At 30.5% G+C, this 12,371-nt stretch overlaps 1 protein-coding gene across 1 annotated transcript in view; it reads left to right on the top strand.

Annotated features, from left to right (window-relative positions):
- The first annotated feature begins 5,560 nt into the window (after window positions 1–5,560).
- Window positions 5,561–12,371, top strand: part of LOC135847000 (uncharacterized) — a 537,248-nt gene continuing 530,437 nt past the window's right edge. Inside the window, exon 1 of the mRNA XM_065366376.1 lies at window positions 5,561–6,187. The gene's annotated coding sequence lies outside the window, so the exon portion shown is untranslated. The remainder of the gene's footprint in view (window positions 6,188–12,371) is intronic.

Below are 12,371 nucleotides of genomic sequence, written 5' to 3'. Positions count from 1 at the left end.
TTTTGTGAATTTCGGGAAAATTTTATCAATTTTTCGGTGATTCTATTTTTTATTGATTTTTTTGTGTCATTTATACTGTTTTTTAAACTTATGATACCTATACTTAACTTATTTTAATTTTTTTCAAAATTTGGTTCAAATTGATTTTTTTTCAACTTTATTTTTTTTTAGTTTTCAGGTAGTTTTTGTTTTAATTTTCAACATTTTTTTGTGAGATTTTTCTCAAATTTTGCGATAGGAGATCAACGTTCCTTGTTTTCATTATCTACATTTAATTATGTCAACTCGAGCAATTTTTACTGAATTTTGACCAATTTTTCTGATTTTTCATCAACTTATTGTAATTTTCAATTAGGTAGGTACAACTTGCATGATACTTAAAATTGTATTCGTTTTGATTTTTGATAACATCTGATTACTTTTCTGTTACTTTTATTAATGATTTTTTTAATGCAATTTTTGCTAAATTTTGCTTGATTTGATTGAAATTTCATCAAACTTTTTTTTTTATTTGCAAATGAATATTCTAAAAAAAATCAGACGTTTTTATGCGAGCTTAATAATAAGCAGTTCTTTTCTTATGATAATTTACGTACTTACCCTTTTTCAACATTTTTACTGTAGAATACCTTGGTTTTTGATGATGTAATCATCTTTTTGTAATTTTAAATAATTCAATCCATTTTGGCAACATTTTCTTGAAATTTTAAGATAAGTATTTCATTTTCATTTTGTTATTTTTAAATGTTTTAATATAATTTTAGCAAATTTTTACAATATTTTGTGCATCTTCTGCCAAATGTTGCTTAATTTTACTGAAAAGATCACTTTATATGCAGTTTGTAGTATGTAGTTACGAGTATTATGCAAATTTACTTGGTTTTTTTGGTACATCGTATGATTTTTTCAACTTTCGTACCATTTTGGTTTTTGTTTCATCAATTTTTCTTAATTTTCAAAATTTTTTGTCCTGATGAAATTTTGCAATCAACTTTTAATCATTATCAACTGTTTTCAAAAATATTTGAAAAATTTTTAGGTTTGGAATTTTGAGTTTTTTTCCCCTGATTTTTCATGAATTTATGTTTTTTTTTTTTACGAAGATTCTGAAGCATTCCATAATTTTTTGTGCGTAGTTCTTTTAATTCTTTGGATGCTGTATGTAGTAATAACGATATTCTGACCAATGTTTGCCAAGTTTTGGTCAATTTCTTAAAATTTCTTGAAATTTTCTTTACTTTTAGGTAATTTTTAATTATTTTATGCTGAATTTACAATTTAACAATACGATGATTGAGTTTTTCAAAATGTAATCGTTCTGATGATATTTAATCATTTCTTTTTTTCATTTTTGATTTTTTTTTTTTTAAAGTTTCAAGCATTAGGGAAGGTTTGCTCAAGCTTCATTATGGTAGATGTTTTCAATTATAGGCCTCCCGATCATCTTGAAAATATCAATCACTCCCAATAAATCAGAAATCGATCGATCACGATCAAAAATATCCATTTTCGAAGAACTGACTTCTGAAAACAAAATTCATGAGTTTTTTTTTAAAGCAAAAACAAACACGAATTCTTTATGAAAATCGCAGGGTGTCCACAAGCCTGGAAAACCTGAAAAACCTGGAAAAGTCAGGGAATTTGGTCGGTCTGGAAAAGTCAGGGAAATGTCAGGGAATTTTGTAATTTTCACTCAAAATCCCTGGAATTTTGAAAAAACGATCAATTGCAAATTTTGGATGAGTACCTGTGATGAAAGAAAAACATTATTTTTTACTTCTCGAAACGCAAATTTTCAAAAGCTTTTGCCCTCGCTCCGCTCGGGCTTGTTTTCTTTTTAGATAAACATTTCTTGATAATAAAAATCAAGTTTTAAAACCAAAAAGTGAACTCCTCACAGAAAAACCATTGTTTTTATGCATCTCGAAATGCAAATTTATAAGAGCTTTCGCCCTCGCTTGAGCCTGTTCTGTTTTCTTTGTCAAAATCAACTTCCTTCGAAAAAAGTATCATTCAAATTCTGAAATTTTAAAAGCCAAAAAAAAACTACTTCTTGTCCCCACATGAAAAAACCTCGTTTTTATGCCTCTCGAAATGCAAATTTTCAGAAGCTTTTGCTTGAGCCTGTTCTCTTTTCTTTTTCAAAAGTAACTTTTCTTTCAAAAAAACATCATTCCAATATTAAAATTTAAGAAACCAAAAAATAAACTCTTCGCATTAAAAAAAACTCGTTTTTAGGCATTTCGAAATGAAAATTTTCAAAAGTTCTAGCCCTCGCTTCGCTCGGGCCAATTTGTTTCTCGTTTTGAAAAGGACAAATTTCACATTTTCGGGCCTCCAAAAATCCAAAAAACAGAAGAAAATTTTTCATAAGTCATACGAATATTGTATCTATCAATTGGCCAAAATTGATGCATGTTTTATTTATTTATTTTTAATTTAAAAAGTTAATAATCGAAGTTTAGCTGTTGTTTTATATCCAAAGAAGTATTCAATTCGAAGAGAAGCTTATGAAATAGAATTACACCCCCTCTCCCCAAAATTCCTTTTTAATCAAAGTGTGGGGTAAGCCTAGAAAATAAAAAAAAAATGGTCTGGAAAAATGGAAAAATTGGCCTGGAAAACCTGGAAAAGTCAGGGAAAAATATCATTTCCAGAAATGAGTGGACACCCTGAAATCGATCACAGTTGATGATTGAAACGGAAAATGAAAAAAATCAATTTTCAAATCATCGTTTTTTTTGAAAATTGTAATTTTGGTCCGATTGATTGATCAATTTTGAAAATGATCGACCTTAAGAATCGGTAGGAAGTTGATTTTTAGATCTTATGACTGATCGATTTTCGAACATATTAAAATTTTTATCGGGAATTGTATTTTTAATGATTGATTTTTCAAATTGAACATAATCGATCAGGTCAATCAGGTGTGATCGAAAATCGCAAAAAATCAATTTTGGTGTTTGATTAATCGATTTACGGTCACGATTGGTTTTTTGATCAAGAAGTTTATTATTTTTTAATTATTGATTTTTCATCTCAGTCAGATATGATCGATCATATTGAATCGAAAATCGCAAATAAATATATTTTGAGATTCGACCAGCTTTTTGGGTTTGATCAATCAGTTTTTGGTCGTGATGAGGTTTTTGATCAAGAAGTCTACATATTTTGAAAGTTGAATTGACTTTTCATTTCGGAAGTGATCGATCATATTGAATCGAAAATCGCTAATAAGTCAATATTGTCGTTTCATTAATTAGTTTTGTAATTTTCGATCAGGAATTCTGTTATCGAGGCTATAAGAATAATTTTTAATTTCGAATATGATCGATCATGTGAGATCGAAAGTAGCAAAAAATCGGTTTTGGGATTCGGCTAATCGATTTTTGGACACGATTTGTGTTTTGATCAGGAAGTTCATTTTGAAAGCTAAATCGATTTTTCATTGCGGATATGAGATCGATCATATTAAATCGTAAATCACAAATAAATCGATTTTAATTAATCAGTTTTCGAGTTATTCGATTCATCGAAATACGTATTTCCGATTTTTCATCCATTTTTGGATGTTTTCGATGATTGATGTGCCAATTTGACTATTTTCATTAGACTTTCTGCACTTAAACAAGATTTCCAGTTTCCTCGAATTTTTATCATATGTACTTTATCAATGTTTGCAAGATTTTTCTCCAATTTTTAGGAATTTTATCACCTTCTAGTCATTTTAAATTATTTTGTGGTAGCCTTTATAAATTTTAACGAGGCTTCAAAAACAAGTTTTGCCACCTTTTTAGTTTTTTAATACATATTACTGAAAATTCATCAATTTTTGGTAATTTTCAACGATCTTGAAGTCAATGTACAGCTTGTATGTTGCCTCGAATAGTTTTCGCAATATTTCAGGCAAGTATTTGATTTTTCGCTCAAACTTTGCTTGTTGAATTAATTTTTAGATATTTTTAACCACTAAAAATACAAAAATTTGAAGTTGTTCGATTTTTCTGATTTTTCATGGATTTTTTGGCTTACTTTTAATCACTGATACGTCAGCTTGACGATTTTTATCCTACTTTATACAATTTCAACGAAATTTTATTAGATTTAAGTGACCTTTAGTCAATTTTTGCAAGATTTTGCTCAAATTTTAAGGCATTTTATCATCTTTCTGATCTTTTAATCATTTCCCATATATTGTTATGGTTCCATTTTCATACATTTTAATGATATTTCAGGCAATTTTTGCTAAAATTAATTCCTATTTCATGCACCTCCACTGCCTCCAGCCTCCTAATATCGATTTATTTTGCTTAAGTATTCGAACCATTGATGTTTCCTCAGCACACAAATTGAAAAAAAGGGGTATTGAGAGATGAAGGAATGATTCGATGTTCATTACACGTAGATATCTTTCACTTATTCAACGTTTTTGAACATTACAACTTCACCATTTCAATTTTTCCGTTTTTAAAATTCTTTATCAACTTCTATAGAGTGTTTTTTTGAATGAAATTTCATCATACTTTTTCAACCATTTTTAGTGAGTTTTCGATTTTTTACATCAGAACAAGCCCTTTCATCGTGTACCTACTTTTTCAATGGAATTATTTTTGAAAATGCGAAAAATTGGCAAACTTTGAATTTTGGGTCGTGAGTTGGCAAGAAATGAAAAATTCTGCAATGAAATTTTAAAAAAATTCTACAAATAATGAGGTGTGAATTGAAAAATTCGAAGTTGGATTGCAAAAAAGCAGGACGATCAGGTTACTAGTAGAGGAGCAAAGGAGGGGGGAGGTTGTACCCGAAAAATCAATGAATATTGGAATTCACTACCCTCAAATTGTTAACAATCAATATTTCTTTTGATTTTTTTTGTTGAATTTTGAATTTTGATTTTATGGTGGAGAGAAAGCTCTTGTACGTCTGAGGGATGTTGAAATCCCTTTTGAAAAATCAATTTTTCCAGTCACTCGAGTCCCTATTTCGATCCCTATTTTATAATTACCATAATTAAGTATGCATTGTGATGTTTATTTTTCGAACAAATTTCAACGACAATGTAATTCTCGAGCATGATGAAAATAACGAGAATAAATTCTTTTTAAAAAAATACTTATAAACGACTCTTCAGTTCACAAGCAAGCTAGAGAGCTATAGCAAGCATACCCACTATATACACGTACGAGTAATAAAGCGTAAGTACAAGAAAGATACGTTAATTGATGTGTGAATGTGTAATAAATGTCTGCAAGCCGGAGGATAAGTGTTAAGGAAGCGATACACCGCGCCGCGATGGTACATGGTGTAAGAGCGATGAAGAAGAGGAAGAGGACGCGAGCACTCGATGTAGGAGGCGGAGGAGCCGAAGGAGGAGACAATCTAATAGAATATGATCGACTCCGGTTATTAAAAACGTTAAAAGTATTATTTTACCAAACGTGTATCGTACTAGCATAATATTATACATTAAGCAGCGTCGCGTCGTGAACGTGAAAGACGAAGACGGAATGCTTTTCGGGGCATCTTGTGTCGGTCTGTACTAGAAAGAGATAGTAAACAATGTAATGGTGATACCTTTGCTAGTTGTATAGGATGGTCAAAGACGAGTGCGACGTGCGGTGTCACTATTTCACAAACACACACAGCAGACAATGTCTCGAATGCGCATGCGCACCTCTCCTCTATATACCGTGACGGTGACGCTATCTACACGTGGATGGAAATATATCGAGGAACTAAACATACCAAAGTGTTAGGGAAACACCGCTGGTTAGTTGTACGAGTTTAGGTGCGTTTTTTAGTCGGTGTTTTGGTGTGAATACGAGTCGAACGTATGCGCGAATCGCGTCCGCCATATCGTGTGTTTTCATATTTATTATTATTTTATTTTGTTGATTTGTGTGGTTCGTGTTCGCGTAATAATAATTAATAATAATAATCGCTAGATAATCATATCGTTAAACATTTTCGCGTGTTTTTCAACCCCTCGCCGATGATTTTGTGGGTTTTCAAATGTCTTGGTTCGTATAAAATACGCGGTGTGTTTGTGTAATAGATTTGTTTGTTTTTTTTGGTGTTTTTTTTGGATGAAACGTCGTTGAATTCATTCAGCACTTCTTGGCGACATTTACCTGGTCACCAGGATTTCTTTGCTGATTGTTTTTCCAGGCCAAATACCAAGACCACGGTGAGTTTCGAGCAGCATTTTTGGCTATTCTTACAACGTGAAGATCTACAACCTGGTGTTGTATGCCTTCGAAGGGTTGATTTCACAATATACGAACGAGCAGAATGACGAAGCTTTTGTAAGATCTCGTTTTAGAATGGCGAATGGAAATATGGCCAATTCGAAAAACACCGAACGATCTATCAGGCTTTGTTTACGTTTGATTTGACTGGTGTGTGCGTCTGTGTGTGAAAGAAAAGAGTGATAAAATGGTAAAGGGTGAATTACCGTACCGCAGCAGTAAGAAGGTTTAACAACCCTCATGATTTGAAATTCAATTCGCCTAAACGGTACCTTATATACTCTGATAATCGTTGTTTACTAAAATACACGTGATTGTAGCCTTCCTTCGAACCTTCGACGAACAAATTTCTACATACAAAGGTACTTCGAGAGTGTTGTACAGGATGTGTTTTGTATAAGAAGAAGAAGTCGCAAAGAACAAACAAAAAACACCGAAATTTTATCGAATCAAGATACATACGTAATGTTGCATTGCATTATTATTACACGACGTTGTACTTACAGGTTACAATGTCTGAAAAAAAAATATGCTAATGGGTTACAAGATAAGAATTTTGGACTCGTTAATCGATTAGCTAGCTCGCTAATTAAAGCGTATGGTATGAATGAATGTACGTCGGTCTTCGTCATCGTCGTTGGTTCGCTACCTAATTTACTAATTGTTAAATACCGGCGAAATACTCGTATTACATGTTACGAGGAGAGATGCGAGATGTGATTAAATTAGTAGTTGCATTTTAGTATCACTTTGTAAATTTGTTAGCGCTTTGGTACGTAGGTACTTTACCAAGGCAATGGCTAGTTGTACTATTTGCAATGTGCTGTGTGCCTATAATGATGGCGATGATGAGTACAGAGATGTGCAGAATGTGTGTGAGAGAGAGATGGAGATATTTACGATAAAAAGATGTATCAGCGAGAACGTCCTTAATTACCGAAATTAACTCGAACGTCCAATAGTCAATAGGTGCCCTTTTTTTTCCACGTCTTGGCTTAATTAACTCTATATGTGCGCAGTTCTCGTCGTTTATATTAATTAGAATATCAAGGCGTGAATGTCGATTGGAAAAATTGAGATTATTTGGCATCATTATGGGAGGAGGAGAGGGCTGCTTGAGTTTGAACTCGGAAATTTGAAAAGTTTAATATCCAAGAACGAAAACTTCAACAATTTTTGAGTATTTATTCGTCGAAATTAATTCGAGATATCTTCGAAGGTATTTTTTTAGTTTCGATCAAAGCCAAAATTTACACAGGGTCTAAGAGAGGGGGAGGAAAAAAGCACAAGTGGTCTCAGGTCGCGATTTCTTGAAAGATTCAAAAAATGAGAGAAAAAAAAAGAATTACCAATCTTTCACGTCTTCGAGTAAGTAGTTCAGTGAATGAAATTCAAAAATTTTCACGCGTGAAATTAATTGAAAAATTAGGTTGTGACATTTTGAAAAAATATTGAATTCGAGTCATCATTGACTTTGTGAAAATTGAGGATTCCTTCAACCTACCTCGAAATGATCCGAAGCCAAATTTAAAGACATAGACGCGGAAATAAAAAGCCAAATTGATAGGATTTTTCTATAAAATTTCATCCTTCGTAAATTTAAAAAAAAATCCAAGATCAGCGTTTCATTCTCTTTTTCTGACAATTTTGACAGCTCGTGAGCAAAAATGTTCACATTTGCGACAAAATTGGAATAAAATGGCGTCAAATATCGTGGAGGGTTTCTATTTCGAAAAAAAATCATTTTGGAGAAGCTGGTAACAATTTCTGAGGAGAATTGAAAACTCGTTAAAGACTTCCAAAATGGCTCAAAAGGGTATTTTCAAGTTCAGAGATTTAAAATGGAGTAATTATTTGGTCTGGTTCGTTTGTTCGTTCGTTGGCATGAAAAAAAAATTTGAAAATTCGTCATGAACACGGATGTTTGAGATTGCTGAAGAAATAATTTAAGACTATAAAATATTGCAAAATATTTACTAATTTGGTTTCCTCGACTTTTACTCGGTTTTCTTAATCAATTTTTTCAATTTTTCAGACATTTTAAACCATCAATTACTTACACAAATAATGGCGGAGAAGCGAAAGTTTGCAAACAATTTCACATTTCTCCCAGGAAAAAAAGTTTTATAAACTTGTATAGAATTCTATAAAAACTGCATAAACTTGTATAGAGTTCTATAAAAATTGCATAAAATTTTATAGAATTTCATCAAAATTGAAATAGTTTTTTATAAAGGTGTATCAAATATGATACAATTGTATGCAGTTTTATACATTCCTATACATTTTCATAAAAAGAAAAATAATTGCTTTGATAAAATTGCATAAAATTTTATAGAATTTCATCAAAATTGAATTAGCTTTTTATAAAGGTGTATCAAATGCATATAATTGTATACAGTTTTATACATTCATATAGATTTTGATAAAAAGAAGAGTAATTGCTTTGATAAAATTGGATAAAAATTTTTTCAGTAGAATGGATATTTTGCATTAATTGTATAAACGTTTATAAAATTGTTTAAAACTGTATAAATTTGTATAGAATTTGATTTGGGTGTATAAAATTTGATAAAAGTGATCAAATATGGTGTTAGTTTTTAAATTTTTTTTTTAATCAAAATTTATGTGATTTTATCAAATAGACAATATTGTATACATTTTTATATAAGTTTATCAAAAATGATACAATTGTATCAAATGAAATGGTATAGTTAGTACTCTTAGATAAAGTACTGCATCATTCTCTATATATTGATTTTATTGGTCTCTTCTAATTATTCCACTCAAAGTGTCATGTGTAGTGAAGTGACAAGCGTGGGACTTAATTTTTGATAAAAAGTGGATGCTTTGGAAGCCCACAATCCACAAAATGATCTTGCATTAATTCATGAATAATTTTGAATCAATGTTAAAATTTGTTTTCATAGCAACCACATATAAAATTTTATAAAAAATACCCAATTATTTTTTATACAAAATTTGTCTCTATCAAACTGTATACAACTGCATACAACTGCATAAAATTTTATACAGTTGTATACAGTTTGATAGAGACAAATTTTGTATAGAAAATAAGTGGGTATTTTTTATAAAATTCTATAAAACTTTTTTTCCCGGGTTCTCACATTTTTTTTCCAAAAATTATCCAAAAATCTCACAGCCATGCCTTTTTTACCAAAAAAAAAAAATGCGAAATTGCAAAAAAAAAGTCTTGATTTTATGTAAAAAATTGACAAAAATTTTTCGTTTTTTTTTCAAATTGTTAAAAAATCTTGCTTTTTTGCCAATTTCTGAAAACCATCGTTTTTTTGCACAACTTTTCAAAAAGTTTCAATTTTTTTCATCCAAAAATTGATTAAAAGTTTCGTTTTTTTACCTAAAATTGTCAGAAATCCTCAATTTTTCATCAACAATTCCCAAAAATGTCGTTTTAGTACCAAAAAGTTGCGAAATAATCTTCCTTTTCGAACAAAACTTTGGAAAAATTATAATTTTTTTACCACTGATTACTAAAAAAATCCTCTATATTTCATCGTTTTTTTTGTTTTTTTTTTAAAATTTTTTATTGCCCTCATCTTGTAACTTTTTTGGTTACCTCTATTTTTGCTCACTTTTTGGCTACTTTTTAAACTTTTTTGGTCAATATTAATTAAAGTGTGTGTTTTTGTTTATTGGAAAAAATTGAGCACAAGTCCTGCATTTTGAAATTGAAAGGAAAAAATGAAATGTAAAATGAAAATACCAAAATTTCAAAATCAAATTTCGTGAATTTTTTTTCTGAGGGGGGGGGTGTTATATAAATTATAAAAGTGCTCAAAAAATTGCTAGTCTTACAAAAAAATGACAAAATGAAATTTTTTCAAAGTTGAAACATCTTGCTTTTTTGCCAAAAAATTCTGAAAATGGTTGTTTTTTTGCAGATATTTTCACAAAGTTTCAATTTTTGCTTCCAAAAATTGCTTCAAAATCTCGCCTTTTAGTCTAAAATTGTCAGAAATTCTCAATTTTATGTCAAAAATTGCCAGAAATTACATTTTATTACCAAAAAGGTGACACAATCTCCCATTTCGAAAAAACCTATAATTTTTTTACCATTGATTACCAAAATGTCCTCTTTTTTACATTTTTTGATGGAATGTTCTATTTTTTTGTGATTTTTCTACATTAAAATATTTCGCTCCCATCTTGTAACGTTTTTGGTTATTTTTTGGTCCATTTTTGGTTACTTTTAAAACTTTTTTGGTCAATAATGTGTTTTTTTTTTTTTTAGAAAAAATTGAGCACAAGCCCTGAATTATAAAATTTGAAGGAAAAAATGAGATGTAAGATCTCATTTGTATGTAAAATGAAATTACCAAAATTTCAAAATCAATTGCTTTACAGATGGATCAAAAATACCAACACTTCACACAGGATATGCATACTCTATAAATGATAGAATTTCAAATTTTAAAATCCATAACTGTTCTTCAATCTACACTGCCGAACTCACAGCTATTTTCCATTGTCTCTGTGACATACTCACTTATGAATCAGAAAACAAGTCCTTCTTAATTCAAAGTGATTCCCTCAGCTCACTAACTGCTATCCAAAATCTTTTTTCCGATCACCTTCTAATTCAAAATATTCATAAAACTCTATTTGACTTACAAAATTCAAACTTCTTCATACAGTTTATGTATGTACCCAGCCACGTTGGAATCTTAGGAAATGAAATTGTAGATATTAATGCAAAATCTGCCACCATCCTTTCTCCCCTTATATTTATCACAGCTGACGACCTCAAATCTATCTTCACCCAAAGCACACTTAAGAAATGGCAAAACTTTTGGTCCCTCCAAACCACAAACAAGCTCTTTCAACATAAAAAATTAGTCCATCCTTGGAAAAACCTCTCCCACTTAAACAGACTTGAAGAAATCATTATAACCAGACTGAGAATTGGCCACACAAAAATCACACATAATCACCTCTATGAAAAGGCCCCAAAACCCACATGTCAATTCTGCCTCTCAGAACTTATATCTGTCCAACACTTACTATTTCAATGCCCCTCCTTACATCAGCACAGACTGTCCCTACAAATAGATGAAAGATCCTTATTCATACCAGACGACCCTTCCGAAATTAAAAAATTCTTAGACCTAATTAAAAAACTTGACCTTACCAACTCGATTTAAATCTCATACGACGGGTGTAATAATCAAGTAATTACAAACACCCAAAAAAAAAAAAAAAAAAAAAAAAAAAAAAATTTCGTAAGTATTATTATAAAAGTGATCAAAAATAGTCTTATACAAAAAAATGGCAAAACGAGATTTTTTTGAAATGGAAAATTCTTTGCAAATTTAATCTTGTTTAGGTACTCCAATTTTGTCGTGAGATCATGAAATGCTGTGCTTTGGAGCATACATTAATTTTTTTTTTGTGCTCTGTATAAAAAAGTTAGGAAGGAAAGAATCAAAAAAATTTTCAAATTATGAAATTTATACAGCAAATTTTTCATCAATTTGGCTTTTTGCTTCCATTTTGACCTTTAAGCTTGTTTTTGTAAATCTACAAACTCTTTTTGAAGAGTCTTAATTCTTCAGCACAACTTCTCTGGTGATAATATTTAAAACTTGCGCCTACTTTCAATATAAAATTTCGTGTTGAATTATATTTTCATCGAATACCTACATTTTTATGGGAAGGGATGGGGTAAGAGGGGTGAAGGGGGGAGGTTAAGCAACACGAGTATATTTTTCTGTGAAAATGTAATTTTTCTTCATAAATTTCATCTTGTTTTTCTGAAGCAGATAAGTAAATATCTGATGATCTAGATAAGTATATTTTTTAGAGAAAAAGTACAGATGCAGCAAAAAATAGATTAAATAAAAAATAATACGCACCAATTGGAATAGGTAGTATTAAAAATATAAGTTTCGAAGTTGTTGGTTTTCACGAAAAAAAAGTCACTGTAAATTAAATTAAATCGCGCCTCGTGACTCCTTAAATTTTTAAGGAAATTGCCCAACATGTGATGAAAAGATTTCCATTGTGAATTTTCAATTTCTGCATCAGAATTCTTCTAAATAATTCTTCCTTTTGGAAGAAAATCGTTACCGGGCCTTCGAACAA

This window comes from Planococcus citri, chromosome 5 (assembly GCF_950023065.1).
Source record: "Planococcus citri chromosome 5, ihPlaCitr1.1, whole genome shotgun sequence".
NCBI lineage: Eukaryota > Metazoa > Arthropoda > Insecta > Hemiptera > Pseudococcidae > Planococcus > Planococcus citri.
The sequence above is the reverse complement of the archived record's forward strand: the minus strand, read 5'-3'. Positions and strand labels throughout refer to the sequence as shown.